The sequence below is a fragment of the Lemur catta genome, chromosome 10, assembly GCF_020740605.2.
Source record: "Lemur catta isolate mLemCat1 chromosome 10, mLemCat1.pri, whole genome shotgun sequence".
Taxonomy (NCBI): Eukaryota; Metazoa; Chordata; class Mammalia; order Primates; family Lemuridae; genus Lemur; species Lemur catta.
Window position 1 is genome coordinate 35,038,854 of NC_059137.1, and position 11,226 is coordinate 35,050,079.

The following is an 11,226-nucleotide window of genomic DNA, read 5'->3' on the forward strand; positions in this document are numbered from 1 at the left end:
AACACTGGCCCACCTTACTCTGTGCCCTGGCTGAGGACGGCGCTGGGGGACAGAGGCAGGTCCCTGTCGTCCAGCAAGAGAGAAGACAGATGCATACCCAGGAAACTTTTCTTCGTTGGAAATGTCTGCTAAAACCTTAAAAACTTAATACATGCCCATAATAAATTCAAACAATACTTCATAGTAAAGCAAAAACCCACTTCCCGGAGATAAGCAAGGAGAGCTTGGTGTGTAGCCTTCCAATTTCTTTCTATGAATATACAGAGACACATTTCCTTACATATATATATAAATGTATATGTATATTATATAGAATATAGAATACATACATATAAATTTCTTTACATGTTCTCTATATATACATACACACTTTCTCTCTCAAACATCTACAGACATGTCTACATAAACCATGCAGTTTTATTTTCATTTTTACAAGAAATGGATCTTAGAATGCATCTAGTTCTGCACCTTTAACGTGCGATGTTCTGCCGCAAAGCCTACAAACGTGCGAAGTGCTGGGGACCACAGAGGATGGTGTTGGTGCCAGGATGAGGTGACCCTGAGGGTGGGGTGACTGTGGAATCCCTACTGTGTCCCTCGATGGGACCATATGGTCCCCCTCAAGGCTTCATGAGGTGGCACTGGAGCTGGCACCGACCGTGGAAGTGTCACCAGGCAGAGATGGTAGAAATGGACGCAGCGCGAGAAACGGCAGAGTGAGGACCTGGGCATGGCAGAGGAGGCCGTCCCTCCATGGTGCCCCTTCCCGGTGCTGGATGACTGGCGAGTGAGTAGCGCATAGACCCACGTCTTGATAGAGGCACATCTCCTCTTCCTGTCTTCCTCCTAAAGACCCCACGTGGTGGCCCCAAACCCGCCCCTTCACCAGATCCAGAGCCAGGGTGTGGCCCTGTTGGGAGGAGAGGGCTGGTCTGCACCGCAGAAATGGTCGTTATGGAAGTGAACGCTGTACTGAAACACCAGGGACAGCGCTGCCATGTTGTTTACACAGCGAGGTGACTTCATGAGAAGGCGAAGGTCAGGGTTGGGTTGGTTGGGGCTCACTGGGCCTCAATGTCCTCTGCCTATTAAACACACCATCTAGGGGGCCAGCCAGCTGCGCACCCACTTCCACTTTGACAGCTGGTCTCATAAAATGAGAAGCCTTTACACATGGGAATTTACCGAATGCTAATCTGGATAATTAAAAAAAAAACCCAACCAAAATACCCCACAGAAATTCAGACGGAACTACTGCTAATCTTTGTAAACACGATGGCACATTTCTGCGTTTTATTCTGGTGGCTTTCCTGAAATGACTAGTCCAGGGGCCTCCTGGGTGGCTGGTGACAGGATGGGGGTGCCTCATGAGGTCCTGGTCCTGGCAGCTCTGAAGTGGGCCCAGCCTTCAGACACAGGCCAAGCCACGGACGCCCCGGGCCCTCACATGCTGGGTTCATGAGGATTTAGCCCAACCACATTCCCTTTCCCTTGAGACCACGTCTTGGGGTCTCAGTGTCGCCCTCTATAAATTGGAGTGGGGGGTGGCAAAAAAAGATCATTACAAAATAAAACAAGGAGGGGAATCACTACAAATCCGTCCCAATCTGATCCTATTTAAAAATGAAAACCACTGTGGTCCCAGCTACTCAGGCAGCCAATGTGGGAGGATCACTTGGGCCCAGAAATTCAAGGCCAGCCTGGGCAACATAGCATGACCACATCTCTAAAAAAACAAAAACAACCCCCCTCCCCCAAAACCAAGGGAAAAACATATGAGCTAAGAGAACCGCAGAGCTGCCCTAGGTTCAAGGCCTCAACCCAAGACTTTGTCCTGATCCTGTCACCCCACCCCAGGACACTGTGTCTACCTTCTTACGTCCAGAGTTTAAGTTGCCTGTGGGTCTCACCTCTTTCCCTACACACACGTACAGATCCAGAGTCTTGAGCTCTCCAGTTGGCCTGCCCACTCTACCCGCAAGCACAGTGACTTGGGACCTCAGTCACATCTTCCGGACTCTTGCACACCACCTCCTCTTCCCTGCACCCTAGAGCTGGACTGATCGCCTGACCCCCTTTGAGGTCATTGACAACAGAGGCCACCCTGGATCAGCCATGCTAGGATCACCCCTGGAAGCAGACAACTCTGTCTACAGTCGGATGGCCTGTCCCTGTCCTGCCCACCTGCTCTCCTAGCACACCCCATGCTCCAACCTGGACCACTGCTCTTCACCTGCACTAACCCTCCAGTGGCCCATGAGCCTTTGAACAAGCACATCTGAGATGCTCTTTCTCCCACATTCCCTCTGCTTTCAGCTTGGAGCCTTAGTTCTGGATTCCATTCTTCCAGCCCAAGTCAGAACTGAGGCCCTGCCCACCCCTAACCAGTTCCACAGAACCTATTCCAGCCTCAGCTGAATGTCATGGTCACCTGTATACATATCATATTAACCTCCAGTCTTTTTACACTGCACGTTAAAAAACTTTTTAAAAACTGACATAAAACTCACACACAGTACTGTTACAGCTCAACACATTCTCCATATTTATGCACCCATGTGTGGGTTTAGGATACAGATGGGTAGGTCAAGGCACAAACTGGAAAGCTAAAGACTCTCCGTGGGTCTCCCCATCTGTGTTAAGGAGGCAGGACTTCCTGTAGGTACCAGACTTTGGGGCCAAAGCAAGAAGATACACACCCAGTGTCCTGGGATAGGGTTAGGAGGTCTCAGGACAAGGTTCTTGATCCCCCAGATCAAAATGTAGAACATTTGCAGCATCCTAGAAGGTTCCCTTGTACCCCCTCTGGTCACCATCTCCCCAAAGGAACTGCTGTCCTGACTGCTAACAGCTGTATTTTGGTGTGAAGACCTGTCCAAATCATTCAGCCTCACCCGTTTTCCTTTCCTGGTTTTTCATTCCATCACCGTCCATCAATCTAGAGATTCTCGATCTTGGATGCACGTTGGAATCACCTGAAAGCTTAAAAAGTAATTGTGATGTCTGAGTCCCTACCAAGTAGAGGCCATTGGTCTGGGGGTGCAGGCTGGGCATGGGGGACTTGAAAGCTCCTACGATGGTGCCAGTGCTTTGCCAAAGTGAGCATCTCCAGTCTCTGGTCTCTCTGTTCTGTGCCTTTTGCAAAGCATGACACAGAGCACAGGGGCTGTTTAATTACCATCTTCCAAAGTTAATTAAAGCTCCATATTCCAAAGCCTGTTTTTAACTCCCCTAAACAAGTTCATTTTAAAGCTTGGTGGTAATTTGGCTCTTTTGTTAAAATTAAGTCCTTAAAGTAAAAATTAAAAGACAAAATGGAAAACCACTGGGCATAGAAAATCCACCCTGGGTTTAATAGAGTGTCTTAAGTCGTGGGCTGGAGTGAGATTCTCTCTGTGGAGGCGGGGAGCTCGCTATACATTGTGGGCCTTGAGGCTTATGTTCTGTGTAAGCTTTTACAAGAAGAGGATAAAAGCTAATTTTCACGAGAGCCCTGCTTCTGTGGTGGGGTGATTAGGAAACTATTGTGTTAAGTTTGGGCTCCTCCAAGTTTAGTGCCCCAACTCTCAATGTTTGAAAGAAAGATTTAAAATATTCTACCCATGGGTGAATCTCACAGACACATTGCGTTGAAGAAGCCAGAGACAAGAGAGTACATGTTAGATGATTCCATTTATATAAAGTTCAAGGACAGGCAAGTCGTTCCTGTGCCTTTGCACACGCTGTTCCTGCTGCCTGAGATGACCTTCCCAATCTTGTTCACCTGGAAAGTGGATTGTCCTTCCTATCACAGCAGGAGAGTTGTCCCTCTGCCTCCAGGATGGCATTAATCCCGCCATTAGTCCACTATTAGTTTTCGTGTCTGTTTTTGCCATTGGGCTGTGGTGCTCTCTTGGGAGAACTATTGTCTCCGTGTCTGCAACACCTGGCACAGTGCCAGGCACTGAGTGGGGACTTAAAAATGAGGTTTGTCATTGAATTGTGTTAGTTTAGGGTGGGAAATGGAGAGCTGTGGAGAAGACGTTCTTCCGTTACAGCCATTCATTTATTCATAATGATATTTGAAACAAGACAGAGAAAGGTGATTCAAATGACTCTTTGGGAAAGACCTCCTTGGTTGGTTGGGATCTGCAGGCACAGGTATGGACTGAACCTAACTCCAGAGCGGGCAGAAGAATGGCTCTAAAAAACAAAGGGACAAGAATTTGGGACTGGACACTGTGGTGAGAAGTCTTTCTTTTTTTTTGTTTTTGAGACAGAGTCTCACTCTGTGCATTGTCATAGGTCTCTGCAGCCTCGAACTCCTGGGCTCAAACGATCCTCCTGCCTCAGCCTCCCAAGTAGCTGGGACTGCAGGCGTGCACCATGATGCCTGGCTAATTTTTTTATTTTTAGTAGAGACAGGGTCTCACTCTTGCTCTGGCAAAGTGCTTGGCTTTCGGGATACAAAGGTGAATCAGACAAATACCTGGCCTCAAGGAGCTCCCGGTCCACTGCAGGAGACAGGGTGTAAACAGACAACTACGCCAGGAGCTAAGGGCCAGGATAAGGACGTGTTTGGAGGTTGGCAGGCAGAGCTGAGAGACAGTGATGGTGCCTGGAGCATAGGGGAGGTTTCTTGTGGAATTTCTGACAGGGCTGGGGGAAGCAAAGGAAAGAGGGTGTTTCCAGCAGGGGCCACAGGACGAAATTCTCACAGGATGAAAACGTCAGGGTATCTAAGGGGTAGAACAAAAGAAAGAGTGGCAGGAGATGAGCAGGACAGGAAATGCGGCGTGAGCGGGGAGGGCCCTGGGTGCTGTCCCCATGAGGGTAGTCCCTAACGGGGTCACCTCAGCCAGGTTACCGAGGAAGCCCGCTCTCATCCTGGCAGGCACTTGGGAGGGCAGACAGCCTCCAGGTGCAGCTCGAGGCACCCACAGATGGAGGGAGGCCTCTTCCGCTCCTGCTGTCCTGCTGTGACTGGAGCTGGGAGCCCCCCAGCAGGTCGTGTGGGAGCCCGAGCCCTGTCTGTGCCCTGGCGTTGTGTACGTCGTGAGCCGCTGCAGGTGCAGAACAAGAGGCCACAGATAATTTGCATGGGATGGAGAACACATTTTCAGTTTCCTCCTCTCAAAAAGGCGAATTTCACTTTCGCAGCCTTTCTTTCCCCCTCCCAACCACAGCAGTTTCTTCACAGCACCTCAAGAATCTGCTGTTGCAGAGAAACCCCAGCTCTCCTCTGTGGTGTTTCTGCTTCACCAGCCTCTAGGGCTCCAAAAAGCTCAAGCCCCAGCCATCGCCATCCCCTGCCCCCACGCCAGGGTTCCCCGCCAGGTGGAAAGGGTCCCACACTGGGCGCCGGCCTGGGCATCGGTCCTGGCCCTGCCTCTAACTCAGTGTGGGGTGAGCAGCTGGTTTCCCCTTGAGCACCAAGAGGGTTCTTGACTTGATAATCTCTGTGTGTCCTTCAAGCTGTAGAACAGTGACTTTCTGATCTTAACAGTTTCTTTGTCCTGGAAACCCCAAGATAATATTACTATATAGCAAGTACTGGAGACTTGGCCCCTGACGGTCGGGGAACTCTCATCTTTCAGGCATCTTCTCCCATCGACCCAGTTTGCAACCGCTCCCCTGCCTTCCCAGTTTTCTCCCCATCCTCAGGTCTGGCTCCTGTACCCTCAAGTTCATTTGCTCCCCGGCCCCCAACGATAACTCTGGGAGATGTCGCTCCAGAGGCGAGCAGTCCCCTGTGTGAAGGAGTGAATGCAGGTCTGCCTGCTGGCCCAGGAGGGGGTCTCTTCTCCCTCCAGCCCCGCACCCATGCCACGGCCCAGCTCGTGGCTGTGCCCAGGAGTTCTTGCAATAGCTGCAGAAGGTGCCTAGAGGGAACGAGGCTGTTAAGGCTCAATATTTAAGCACTAAACACATTTTCCACTCACTACTAACTTGTTGACGTTTCCAGACAAATTGTTTTCTGTTAACAAAGCATGGTGGAGAGAGGCAGCGGAGTTGAGGGGACACCAAGGCCTAGGTCTGGCCATGCCTCTGACTTGATATATATAACATGGCAAGCCTTTTCCCAGTCTGGCCTCGATTTCCCCATCTGTGAAATGAGGGGTCAAGTACGTGGGCCAGGTGGACTAGATAATCTCTTAGGTGCTTTGCAGCTCTGACATCCGTCAGAACTTCATGAATCCTGCCATGGCTGAGAGTCCTCTCACCCCTTCCAAGATGGCGCTGTGAGCATTGCCTGGCTTGCTGAAGGGAATGGAAGGCTGTGAACAGGCAAAGATCCCCTGGAGCACAGACAGACCAGCTTCCAAAGTCAGGTCTGCGGTGGGGAATCCAGAGGGACCCAGGAGGCCAAAGTGAATTGAAGCGATAAAACCAGAAAACTCCCCTGGGCAGCTAAGTGCAGGAGGGTTGCCATGCAAATCACAGGAAGAGATGATTAGCTGGGTGTAAGCACAGAAGAGCGGTGGCTGGTGACCCATGACTTGTCCAGCACGAGGAGGCCGGGTGTGAAAGGAGGCCGAGGCCGAGGTGAGTTTGACAGGCTCTCCTCCCAGAAAGATCAGCTAGGCGAGGCTGGCGGGCAAGAGGGGGCTGGTGGAGAAGAGTGAGAAAGACTTGCAGATGGTTTCCATTTCAGGGAGGTTCCCTGCTCTGCCCCAGTCTCTGGGGGGCTCACTGGCTCCCCGTGGTGGGGGAGGGGTGGGGAGTGGAGCGGGGACTTTTCTGAAGGGTGCCGTTAATTGTGAGCGACATTTCTAGTGTCTAGGGTTATCAGCTTTCATAAAAGCTCCGGGAGGCTCTTCCCGGCCTCTGGCCCCCTCTCATCAGCATCCATGATGCTCTTGTACTCACTTTTGGTTGTGCACCTCCAGTGATCAAGAGCTCGGTGGGTCGAGGCCTGTCCCACCGTCGGGAAGAGCTTCTCTGCAACAAGCCGGAGTCTCTAGCCATGGGTCTGACCTGACATTGGTCTCCTCCTTCCTCCCCAGCGCAGAGTGGTTTGCATCGCACTTGGCATATATCCACAGGTGTTCAGCTTGGTTATGTCTGTGGGGAATTCTATGTAAAAAGCAGGAATAAATAAATCTTTTATTAAATGGATTTGTTCTGTAAAATGTGGATTCAGTTAAAAGGCTGCACCCAAGGATCCAGAAGGCCACATGTGGCCCCCAAGGCCGCAGGTTCCCCCCGCCACCGTTGGAACTGGAACCACCTTACCCTGTCTCTGTACAAAGGCAGATAAAGGACACTTAACTCCTTGGAAAGAAAAGCAAGTTATGAGCCCTGATATTATAAAGGTGCTAATTTGTGCGGTGCTACGTTAATCTAAAACCCATCTCCAAGCACATCACTCATCTCCCTACTCAAAATCCTCGATGGTTCCCACGGCCACCACTGCCATTGCATCAGTTGCTCTTTATAAAGCACGTCTATCACATGCTGTGCAAGTAGTTTAGAACTAATATAGATTAGATATCTAATAAATAACTCGATACTTCAGTGAGACAGAGAGCGCTATTACCTCCATTTTACAGATGAGGAAGATGCAACCGAGAAGCTAAAATATAAGGACCACACTCTTAGCCGGAACTCGGAGCCTTCAGTGATCTTGCTCATTCACTTCCCTCTCCCACCCTCATGTGAGCTGCAGTTAAGGCCAACTGTACTAGACCCTCTTACGTAAGTGTACCCTGGATTTTCCTACCTCCAGACTGTTGTCCACACTCATCCTCCTCCTGACAGGGCTTATCCTTGTATCCGTCATGTTAAAGTTTTCCTTATGCCCCAATGGCTAATTCCAATGCTACTTCCTCTGTGACGTTTTCCTGGGTCTCCGCCACTGACACGGAAGTGACTCTTTCTGCGTGCACAGTCCCACGTGAAGGCCTCTGTGTGACCTGAGTTAAATCCACCCGTTTCTGGGCTTCTCTTTCCCGTCTTAAAATGGAAGCTCTCTGAGGGCAGGAAAGAAGTCTGGTAGATAATGACAGATGACAACCCCGAAACCCAGAGCATTTCTTTCTAAAGCAGTGAATTTTGAGTAGAAAAACAATTCGTCCTCCTGGACTAAACTTCTCTAAGAAAATGTGTATACATAGTTTTCTGGAAGATCAGGGTTGTTTTACTCTGCCATAACGCTGGTGGACTTCTAGTTTCTTTTCTCTTATCTTCCAATCGAATGACAGACCTTATATTGATAATTTAGAAAGGTTACCTCTTGTTTTATCTTCCTGAGGCGTGACAGAGTGCAAAGGCACGCAACACCAGCAAGCTCTGAGACCCCAGGGCCTGCGATGTGCGCCCACACTCACTCCCTGTCACTCTGGAAGCCGTCTTTCTCAAGGAGCCTGTGCAAACCTTCCCCTTTGCAAGTGCAGCCTCCCAGTCTGGTTAGGTCTGGTTGTCCCCATTTTGGCCATATCATGCAGAGAAGTGTTGGGGACCAGTGAGTTCAGTTCATTTCCTAAAGCCTAACTATGTCAGGCCCCATGCCAGACCCTGTGAGAAAGGACAAAGGTGATGCCTTCATCTCCTCATTCCATCGACAGATATTTGAGCTCTTACTCGACACCAGGAACCATGCTGTTGTAGCACTCAACTCACTCGCACAGTGTTATCTTCTCTGTGGGCATATGCCCCGTGAGGGCATGGATCGCCTCTGTCTGGTTCAGCACTGTACCTGGCACATAACAGGTATCCTATAAATACGTGTTGTAGAACTGAATGGGATTTGCATCCGTCTCACTCACTAGAGGAAAAAGCCATTGCTTCTCAAGGGTAGGGAGCCCTAGATGTCAGGACAGGACCTGGCTCAAGTGACAAGCCCAAGTGTTTACTGAGTTAGTTGAACAGCCCCAGGTTCTGTGGAAGTCCAGCATGGGCCACATCTGCCCAGAACACGGGTTGCTCATGGGTTCTCATCCATATTTGCCATGGGAGCTGCTGGATCTTGCTGTCTTAGGCGACTCCTATTCCTCATTTGTGACTTAGGGAACTGAACTGTCAGTGGTGTGGAAGCGAAAAACAGAGACCTGTTTCCATGAGGCTGCTATAGGACAGCCAGTCTAAGCACTGAAGGCTGGCTGTATGCTCAAAAAGGCACCGTGAGAGGACATGACTCAAGCCAAAACTGGTTTCCCCATTTAAACAGTATGAAATGGAGGGATATGTTCATTATCAAGAGCATGATACCTAAAAGTGATCACAAGTGTGACATTTAACCAACCATCATGGCCTGCTTACATAAAGTTTCTAGACTGCACAAGCCACATCTTATGTCACTGGCTGGGGATGTATGAGGGAGTGGCTTGTGGGGCTGAGTGGAATCAGCTGGAAGACTCCCAGAAGAGGGGCTGAGCTCAACATGAGCGTTTGGAAGATAAGCAAGGAAGGGGTGTGCACAGAGCAAGGGTGTCCTCAGAGGCTGGGTCATGGGCAGACAGCCAGGGGGATGCTTACAGTTAACCTGAATCCAACAGGCAGGGAAGGCTGGGGGCTTGCCCACAGGGAGGCAGTGCTGCCCACTGGTCAGCAAGGATTGCTCTTGAGCGAAGCCAAGAGCTACCAATCACCATTGGAGCCACAGAACACCAGAGCAGGGAGGTAATGAGAACTCATCCAGGCTAATCCCACTGCCCCCAATTTTATAACGAGGAAGCTGAGGCCCAGATAGGAGGTCTCAAGTTATCAGAGCTTTGGGCCCTCTCAAAATGACACATTTCCTTATGACAGCATCTGATTAGCAACGTGGGTACCTTGGTCTGTCGTACGTAAGAAGGCTGAGCTAGGCCGGGCGCAGTGGCTCACGCCTGTAATCCTAGCCCTCTGGGAGGCCAAGGCGGGCGGATTGCTTGAGGTCAGGAGTTCGAGAGCAGCCTGAGGAAGAGCGAGACCCCGTCTCTACTAAAAATAGAAAGAAATGATTTAGACAGCTAAAAATCTATATAGAAAAAAAAAAAAATTAGCCGGGCATGGTGGCGCGTGCCTGTAGTCCCAGCTACTCGGGAGGCTGAGGCAGGAGGATTGCTTGAGCCCAGGAGTTTGAGGTTGCTGTGAGCGAGGCTGACGCCACGGCACTCACTCTAGCCCAGGCAACAGAGTGAGACTCTGTCTCAAAAAAAAAAAAGAAGGCTGAGCTATGTTTGGTAGACATACTTAGGTGCACATATGTGGAGATTTGTAAGGACTACTCATTAGCGTATGCAGGACTGAACTCCTTGATATGAAAAGTGAACCAGATAAACTCTGGGAAAGGAAGACGTGAGTCTGGTTTCCCCACAGGAAATCCTTCTTTCACATGTGTCCCCAAATTCTCCCCTCACTTGGGCAGCCACAGGGCACTTCCAGAAAGGACCACTCACACGAATAGGGGTAAAAGAGTCCTGGTCTCCGACCTCCCTGGCTCCTCCTTCCCCTTCAGGATCCTTCCATACCTCCACTACCCTCACCTCTATTCCTTTGTTCTTGGAAAAAGCTTCATCAAAAGGCAGGCCTTGAGAATACCACGTCCTCACCTTGCTCACCTGCCTCCATTTGTTCGTCCTTCCAGATCCATCCCTTCTCCCCTCCTCGATATGAATGTCATCGATTGAGTTTTCTTCAATTCTCCAACATAGCCCTCTCTTTTAGCCCCTTCCTCTCAATGGTAAGCCCACTCGAGCCAGTGTTCTGCACTGTCACTATTTCATAGCCAAGGGTAAACACTCTCTCTTCTTCCTCACTTAGAAACAGACATTCTCTCCTCTTCCCAGCTGCTCATTCCTTCCTCAACGCACTGCAGTCTGGCTGCGTGGCTCATTGCTATCCTGGGACTCCTTTGGCAAAGCTCTGCCACGAAACCTGACAGATGCTTTTCAGTTCATACTTTTATTTATCTAACACACATTTCAAAAAGGAACTGAAGTATAAGGATATGTGTAAGATGAGAAGTTTTAAATAATAATTTAAAAAATAGTCTTGAGAAAGGTGTAAATCAGAATGGAAAGTCAAACAGGGCGGGTGTAATCCTAGTATACTGGGAGGCCAAGACAGGAAGATTGCTTGAGGTCGGGAGTTTGAGACCAGTCTGAGCAAGAGCAAGACCCCACCTTTACTAAAAATAGAAAAAATCAGCCGGCGTGGTGGTGCGTACCTGCAGTCCCAGTTACTTGGAGGCTGAGGGAGGAGGATGGAGGAACCCAGGAGTTGGAGACTGCAGTGAGCTAGACTGTGCCACTGCACTCTACCCTG

The 11,226-nt window shown here is 49.9% G+C and overlaps 1 long non-coding RNA gene across 2 annotated transcripts; it reads right to left on the minus strand.

Moving 5' to 3' along the window:
- Window positions 1-2,671: 2,671 nt before the first annotated feature.
- On the minus strand, window positions 2,672-9,837 carry LOC123645936. 2 transcript variants are annotated; one of them, XR_006737740.1, is made up of 4 exons: window positions 9,753-9,837; window positions 7,703-7,952; window positions 6,850-7,056; window positions 2,672-2,975 (listed from the first exon to the last, which is right to left on the minus strand). It is a non-coding gene; the product is annotated as an uncharacterized LOC123645936 (long non-coding RNA). The 2 variants fall into 2 exon arrangements; XR_006737739.1 differs by lacking the exon at window positions 2,672-2,975 and having other exon boundaries at window positions 6,769-7,056.
- Window positions 9,838-11,226: the final 1,389 nt, after the last annotated feature.